This window comes from Pteropus alecto, unplaced genomic scaffold (genome assembly GCF_000325575.1).
Source record: "Pteropus alecto unplaced genomic scaffold, ASM32557v1 scaffold87, whole genome shotgun sequence".
Lineage (NCBI taxonomy): Eukaryota > Metazoa > Chordata > Mammalia > Chiroptera > Pteropodidae > Pteropus > Pteropus alecto.
The window spans coordinates 3640493-3649260 of NW_006443225.1; the positions used below are offsets into that span (position 1 = coordinate 3640493).

Genomic DNA, 8768 nt, shown 5'->3' on the forward strand with positions numbered 1-8768 from the left:
TGTGTGTGTGTGTGTGTGTGTGTGTGTGTGTTTCCTACATAAGAAATAAAAAGGGGGCTCAGTGGAAGGCACTTTTTTGGGAAATAAGTTATATGAAGGCAGATGGTATTTTCAGGGTTCTGTTTACCTCATACCCTTTCAGACGTAAACTTTGTGTTCAATTTGAGGCTCCTTTCTTTTTGGTAACTCTTCTTTCCCCCTGAACATTATATCCTTGTGACCTACTCTTTCTTGTTACTCCAAGATCAACTTGGTTCTAGGTGAAAGAGTGCCTGGAAATTGCTGCGCCCTCTGGCTCACACACTTCCTCTTTCTCTATCAGGTCCAGGAAGACTCAGAGAGGGCATGAGAAAAGTCTTCAACAGAGTTCTCCATGTGGGCAATCCAGGGAGCTGTCTTTTCCCTGCAAGTCCACAGAGAAGACCTGAAAATTCTTCTACGATTGTTCATGTGACATTGGGAAACAGGGATGGGTTATTGGCACATTGCCTTCAACTTTTGCAATGCAAACTGCAATTAGTCACCCTGCATTTGACCTCATCAGAATGCCTTTGGACCTCCAGCTACCAGGCAAAGTCATCTGCCTGAAGTTGCTAAGGTCTCTTGGGACTCCTTGTTTATTGGGATCCTTTGCCTTTTCTGTCATGGAGGGATGCAAACGCAATAGATCTCACAGTCCTTGCCCCCAAGAAACTTGAGATGGAAGTGAAATAAATATAGATGAGATAAGACATATGAACCCATCAAGAAGAAAATATAAACAATTTCTTGATGATTTAAAATGTTTATTGTCTCTCCCAACTACTTGATTGTGGCTGGCTATCTGTCTTTTCAATGAATGTGACTATATCCAATTCTGAAGGAGTTTATCACTTTATAGACTGATTTTAATTAGTTTGTAGGATATATGAAGTGAGTTCATGTGATAATAGTCATTTTTGCTTCAAAAAATGCCAAAGAAGTCTGTGGCCATGCTACCCTGAACAAGCCCTATCCTGTCTGATTTTGGAAGCTAAGCAGGGTTGAGCCTGGTTAATACTTGGATGGGAGACCACCTAGGAAGACCAGGTGCTATAGACGTAAAAAATAAAAAATAAGGGATTGTAAGCTGACAAGGTCCTTGCAATCTGTAAGGTCAACCAAGGGGTACCTCACCTAAAAAAAAAATGACAAAGAAAATAGACATTAGAAACTACGTTTGGTTGTTGTAAGTATTGCCTTTTAAATTTTGAGACTGGAATTTTTCAAGACATTGGGAGTATTCTGGAGAATTTCTAAAAGTATTAGCTTCCTGCCTGAATAGTTTGTGTTTCAAAATAATAAGGTGTTGCATCTTGACAAAAGTCCCATACAGAATTATTCCTGTTTTCCTCTGCTTGGTAGTCACAGAATTCTCTCCAAAAATTTTTGCAATTTTCTAAAACATCTATCATTGAAAAACATGTAGTAAGCGATCATTAAAAACTGAATCTTTGAATTGATTAGATAATCAGTACAGAGGTTTCACGCACATCCCTTGCTTATGCAGAAGGAGATTTCATGCTTAGAAGTACATGTGTGGGGAAAGGTATAATTCGTGGGATGCTCTAAAGTACCCCTTTAGATTCCTTTATATTATAGATAATATTAATTATTTGGGGCAAGACACCAAAACTTTTAGGCTCTTGTTAAATAAAAATTCCCCAGGGTCGACAGTGGGGAGCATGACTACCTTAGCGTGAATTAAGATCGTATGTGAACTGAAAGCAACTTGGAGACCATTGACTACATGTTCTTCACTTCACAGATGAGGAACCTGAAACTCAGAGGGCAGAAATAATGAGGCTGATGATGGGGGAGAAGAGCAGTTGAAAGGGAGACTCTGAGAAGACAGTGAACATAGATGAGTGTTTTATTTAGGCTTACTTTATTTATACATATTTATCAGGTGGATTATGGAATACCTGCTTCCTTCACGGTTCCAGAGACGAATTCTTATTTCTAGGGGTTTTTAGAGAACATAAGCATGCTTTTCTCTATCCTAAACTTACCAGTGAATAGGAAACAAATGCTTCATTGTGAAGAAATTAATACATCCCTGAGGATGAGCAATTTATCCCCTCTCCCTGGTGAAAACAGCCCCCTGGGAGCTGGTGTGGCATCCAAGACGCCAGGCACCCAGTTTGTTTATTTCTTTTATTGATTGTATTTGCTAAATTCCTGTCTCTAATGAGCAAATAGATCTTAGATGCACATAAAGTTCATTTATTTCCTTTGATAGGCTTACATATTTATAGAAAAACAAACCACTCCAAGCACTGAAAGAACAAAGTCATGCAGCTGCATAAAATCTTTTAATTATGACAGAAACAACTCTTTGAGTTTTAAATCAGTAAAACAAAGTTAAGTGGAAAACTGAAAGCTTATGTTTGACAAACATATTTTCCCAAACAGATTGAACACTTTTGGGTCTCAGACACTATTCTACTAGTGTTTTTAATTTAATTCTCGAACTTTAAAAAATCCTGACCCAAGTAATTTTTTTTTTCAGAATCATCCAATTTACATCATTTGAGTTTTAAATAAAAATAAGAGGCTTTTAAAGTTAAAAATTATTACTTAGGAATTACAAACGAAAGCTTGAGTTCCTTATGGAGGACACAAAGAAACACGTTTAATCAGATAAGTAAATTTATTTCAACACTACGAATTATAGTTTCTTCCCCAAGTTAGTTTACATAAGTAGTCTTTGGTAGAAAATACCAAAATTTGGTAAGATTACATTGATAGCAAGGTTACTGCACTCAAACTTTGTTTTGGTTGTTAATGGATTTGAAATTAGGCAAAAGAAATTAAAAGTTTTTTTTTTCAGGACTCCAGAAAAATTTATTTGAAGTTTTATATAGTTCTTATTAGTTGCATTTAATTCATTTACGCTTCACATTTTATAATTAAAATATGTTAATTAGACTCCCTGAAGTTGCTCCATCTTAACTGGGAGAAAAAGTCACAAATCCAAATGTGTCTCAGACTTCAGGGTAGCTAACATTTTAGATAAAGAAAACCTTCCAGAATGTTTACAGAACACAGTTTTGGAGTACGATAGTGGGATGCTGTGATTCTCAAAACTTTGCTGTTCCTTTTATTTTTCTCTGGCCCATTTTATGCCCTGGGAGCTAAAGCAAATGCTTCAGGAGAGAAAAATTAGACCATCCCCTCTCTATAAAGTATTTGAAAAGCTGTTTCCCCCCGCCCCCAAATAAAAAGAAGTGCTCTTCTTAAAAACCTAGCTTCTGAAATACTAAAAAAAAAAAAAAAGAAAAAAGAAAACAATCTCAAAATTCTATTTCTTTATTTCACTGTTTTCTACTTAAAGAGTAGCTTGCCACTGAAAATTATTTTCTATATAGTGAAACTTTTGCTTATTTTAGAAAGCAGCCAATATTTTGGTTGTACCTAGTTAAATTTGTTTTCTTCTTAATTTTGCAGAAACACAAGACTCAATGTTGAGGAGCATTAAAAGAATTAAAATTTTTTTACACATTTAAATTCATGGCATCTTAATATGTACCGTAAAGTATATTTTACACTAGTTAAAATGACATATTATTCCATATATTTAAATTTTACTTATTCCTCCAAATGCCCACGGTGAAATAGTGCATGCCCGTAGGCCCAGGTGCAATCAGGATAACACAGGAGCATTTGTTCTATCCATCCCGTACCTACCCAGTGGGCATGTTGTACATTGAGCTCACCGCTGACTCACTGAGCGCACAGACTTATTACTCATTCATTCAATAGATTCCATAAAGATTTCTTGAACACCTTTTATGTGTCAAACATCGTGTTGCGAACTGAGAATACCTTAATGGAAAAACACAGACGCTCAGTGACAGCCGGGGGATGAGAAGCGGGGCGGCGGACACTGGGAAATTCAGAGTTGTCACCTGACGCGGAGGATGAGCAATCTTTTACTTGTTTTTAGGAGATCACATATTACCAATTCTACAGTATGTAAAACCACAGGAAAAAAAAATCAAAAATTTAATTCTTCTTGTGAGAGCCATTGCCAAATCTGGAATTCGTGGGATCGGAGGTCCCAGCGTGGGGAAGGATGCTCCTTCTGGGAATAAGGAATAGATTTTCACATGAGGAACACAAGAAGGCAGTGGACTGGCTCCTGATCCATTTCTTGAATCCAGGGAGACATTGCCTATCCCCGGGAGTGAGTTCAGCAGCTCGCCCTGGATGTCGGTAGAGCAGAGCCCTGGGCCTGCGGATCCACGTTGAAAGGGAATCGCCACCCTGTGTCGCGAAGCGCGATGGGAACAGACAGCTAATGAATACAATCCTAGAATTCCTGCGCCCTGAGCCTTGTGCCCTCCTTCCTGGGCGCTCGTAACTGGAAACCTCTGGAAATTTGGATGAATCTCCACAGAACCATTCCTTCCTTCCATTCAGAAAACATCTCCTTCCTGGCATGGGGTGTGGCACCTAGTAGGTGATTAATAAATATTCACAGAATGAATAAATATCAAGTTCCTCTATTACGAGACACTTTGGGAATGATATAGAACAAGAAAAAGATAAACTTTTTTATTTATTCATTAAAAAATTAGCGTGATCAGGATTATGAACTTTTAGGAACCGAGACACAACTTTTGTCTTTTTTTTTTTTTTTAATTTAAATATTTATTTTCTGCCTGGCATGATTCCTTTCCCTTTAAACTTGTTGGCTGACACAGAAGTCTTGCTCACATCAAGGTGCATGAAACAAGTGTGCTTTGATCTAACTATGTCAGTCTCCCCTCCTTAGCATTCTCTCTCTTGTTCTCTCAACACCCTCAAGTCAAATAAACATGGAGAAAAGAGCTCAGGATAGAGTTTCAAGAGTCCTATTGTCTCTAGCAATACAGGAGAATAAATCCTGGGCTTGTTTTTAGCACATACCACAAACCTTACAGAATAGACCCTTCATGATTTCTTTCCCAAGTTGGAAGTTGATTTCCATGTTCTTTACGTCAGTAAAACTCTGAAATACACCTGTGACTAATTGTAATTCTAATCATTCCACGTCTGTGTGATCTAGATAAAAAGAGGAAAAGCTTTTTATTTTGAAAATTTTCCATCATCCACAAAAATAAAGACAGTAGTACAATGAGTTTGGAGTGCCAGCTTTAGGTGTCCACAACTGTCAAACCGTAGCTCATCTTTTTTATCTAGACCTCCACCCACTCCCCTATGACAAGGATTATTTTGAAGTAAAACCCATATATCACAATATTTCATCTTCACATATTTTAGTATATATCCCAAAAAGATGAGGACTCAAGATTAATCTAAAAATTACCTAAAAATTAATAATAATTTATTAATATTATCAAATGTCTACTTAATATTTACATTTTTTAAATGGACTTTAAATTAGATTTTATAGATATGTTTGAATAGGATATAAATAAGAGTTCTATATTGAAACTGGTAATATATTTTTAAATGTCTTTCACTGATCTGTACATTTCCCCTTCACCTCTGCTTACTTGTAATATGTTTGTGGATTACATGTCTGTGATGTGTTTAACCTTGGTCCCCTGTATTTTCTGTAAATTGGTAGTAAGTCTGGAAGCTTGATTGACTCAGTTTTTAAAACAAAACTTCCTTTTTGGTGGTGGTGTTTTTCCTCACCAGGAGTTATGTAACATCCGGGTTATTTCTTTTCTTGTCGGGCTACCAGCCATTTATGAGTATTGCCCAGATCTATTACTTGCTTAGAAATTACAAAGTGGTAAAATTATAATTTCTCATTTACTTTTTATGGAGAATCTTTCTGTTGATTTTTGACTTACCCAGAAGTACAGATTGTAAAGGCCAGGATAAATGTTCTTTTCATTGATTTACCAGTTTTTTGAAATATTAATGGTTCCTTCCAACTTTCCAAAGATAATCAGTACATTTTCAAGTATAATTATGAACTTATGAATTTAATTTAATTATATTTAATGTTTTAATCCATTGCAGTTATTATCCTTATTAACACTCAACTCAACTTCTTTGTGCCCAGTGGATGCTTTTGCTACAACCCTAGGAATCTATGATGGCTTCTTTGTTTTCTGTTTTGAGCAGATGGTAAATATTTTAGTTGTAATTACCATGGACAGTGTATAAATGGATAAGGGTGGCTGTGTTTTTTCTTTATAAAAGTCAGGCCCACGAGAAACTGTTTGCGGACCCCTGTTCTAAAGTATAAAAACCTATATTCCAAGAGAAAAATACAGAGCAAAAGCAACATCCTTAAGGACCTTTAATCCTTGCTCTATCTCTCCACCCGACCAAAATGTTTTTCTTTTTAATAGTCTGAAAAGGAAGAGAAGCAGGAGTGGTAAAGCACAGTTAGAGCGAATGATGGGGAGCAAGTGGAACTGATTTCATGGATAATAATGCTAACTTCTTGTTGAAATTAAAAACATTTTATATATGTTTTTATATGCTATACATGTGTATATCTACATGTGTAGATACATGTACTTACATAGAGATTTTGTGTTTTGTATGTCTTGGGCTGCTTGGCAGAATGCCAACCAGTTTCATAACTACAGGACAATATTCAATCTCATCATGTTAAAAACTCACTAGCAAGTCTTTCTTTAGGATTACCTGGCGACTCTGTTGGTGGACTCCAAGAATCGTAGTGTTGGATGATTTTTCAGCTTTCTTTTGTGTGACTTTCTCTTAAATCACCCAGCAACCAGCCATATAGACTCTTGTTGATCATCTCTAGTGATGAGATGAGAGGCTCACTTCCTCCTTAGGTTGCCCATTTCTCCAATGCTTCTCGAAATGCTTTTCTCTGTATTAATTCCACATCTGTATCTTCATCACTTCTATAAGTAAGTCATTCCCAGCTGCCTAGCTTGGTCAAATTCCTGTCACATGCTTTCCTATGACTTGTACCTTTTCTGCGTGGAATTTGTTGCCCCCATTTGTGTGGGTGTTTGGCCAGTTACTATCCTTATATTAGACCGTAAGCTTCAAGAGAGGAGGGATTATAGGTGTTTTTATTTATACTGTATACCATATATCTAGCATAAAGCAGACTTTCAAGAAATATTTTTCAAATGAATAAATTGGTTCTTATTTTTCCCTCTGTAGCTACACAGAATAAGTACCACCCTTTAAAATACCCTATTCCGCTTAATCTTATTTTTCCTAGGGTAAACATCTAAGCTTTCTCCAGATTTCCTCTCCTTGTATAGCTTCTAATTTGTTTGTTATTGTAGCTGTTTTCCTTTGAGCAAATTCCAGCCAGGCACTGAGAATTGACTAACAGTCTAGATTCACCTTGACTAGGTTAGGGTTGGAACGGGACCATCGTGTCCTTGTAGAGACTGAAACCACAATTGATATCTGGTAACGGCATTATATGATGTTGATTCATATGCTGCATTAAAAATATTTTGTCTCTTTACCTTTTTATTTCCAAGTGTTTACTGAATCTGTTGGCAGTCAACACTATCAGAGTGTTCGAGTTATTTAAATTCACTGTGTTAGCAGTTTTCTCACACATAATGTTGGTTTAAATAAATGTCCTACTTACCATATTTTTTTATATTGAAAACCTGTTTGTGTGATCCCTGACTAGTACAATTTAACATGAATATATTACTATTCTTCACCAAATGATCTTAAAACAAAGAGAGTTCCTTTATATTTATTCCTGGATAATAAATGATTTAAGTCTCCCCCCAACTCACCTAATAACAACATAGCACTTCAGCTGGTCAGGAGTTGATCCTTGTGTGGTATATTCTTTTAGGAGCTCATTTCCAATATATTTTGGTTTCTAATGTTTACCGATCTGTTATTTCTGATCCATTCCTTGTTTTGGACAGGGTTCCAGAGGACAGCAGCAGTTCATTGGTTTCTGTGCCTCTGATAAAAGTCGCTCTCCATTTCAACAAAGCTCTCCTTTCCGTGGGATTTACAGTGGTAATTGAATATCTGAGTTAGGCATCTGCTCTCATGAATTCCTTCCTTGGAATACATTCAGCAACTGTCTAACCTCATCTCTCTCACAAACAACACAGGCCTGGAACATCATGATCTCTTATTAATTAAAGGGACAAGGAGCTTGGGACCTGCCGCTCTGAGAGATTCCAGACCAGCAAGGGCTCTGGTGAATAGCTGACCGAGGCATAAATGCTGGCCAGTCTTTTTCCTTTTAGGGTGTGGATTCATCTGATTTTCATTCATGTAAAAAGGACGGAATGCACTGAATTATAAATTTCCTCTCTGTCCTTATCATAATAAGTATTTCACGGGCACCATGGTTGTGGGTGTAAACATACATGAAAGAAAATCCTAAGTGATGTAGGATTTTTGTACAAGTTCAGAATACAGAGACAAGTTTAGTGTCCCTAGTCTCTTTTCTTCTACCTTCTTTTTTGTTATCTCAGATGCTTCTGTGACGTCTTCTGCATTTTTGTTCCATGAACTCTCAGACGTTTCTTTCCCAAGCTTTAGGTTCAGGAATCAGATTGCTAGTTGGGCATCTCCACCTGGGTTTTTGAATGTTTCCTTAAACTAAACATATACAAAATCAAAGTCATCAACTTTCTCTTTATATTATTTCAAAATTCTGTCTTTCTATTAATACTAATATGAGTTATTTAATCCCTCAGACTCAACATCTTCATCAAAACTGCCAGCTCTTCGTTCATTCTCATATACCCACACAACCCGTAGCCTGCAATGCTGAAATGCTTCTTACTTGTTTCTTCAACTCAAAC

The 8768-nt window shown here is 36.7% G+C and overlaps 1 pseudogene; it reads left to right on the plus strand.

The window, feature by feature from the left end:
- Positions 1 to 961: 961 nt before the first annotated feature.
- On the plus strand, positions 962 to 1080 carry LOC112472663 (annotated as a pseudogene).
- The last annotated feature ends 7688 nt before the right edge of the window (positions 1081 to 8768 follow it).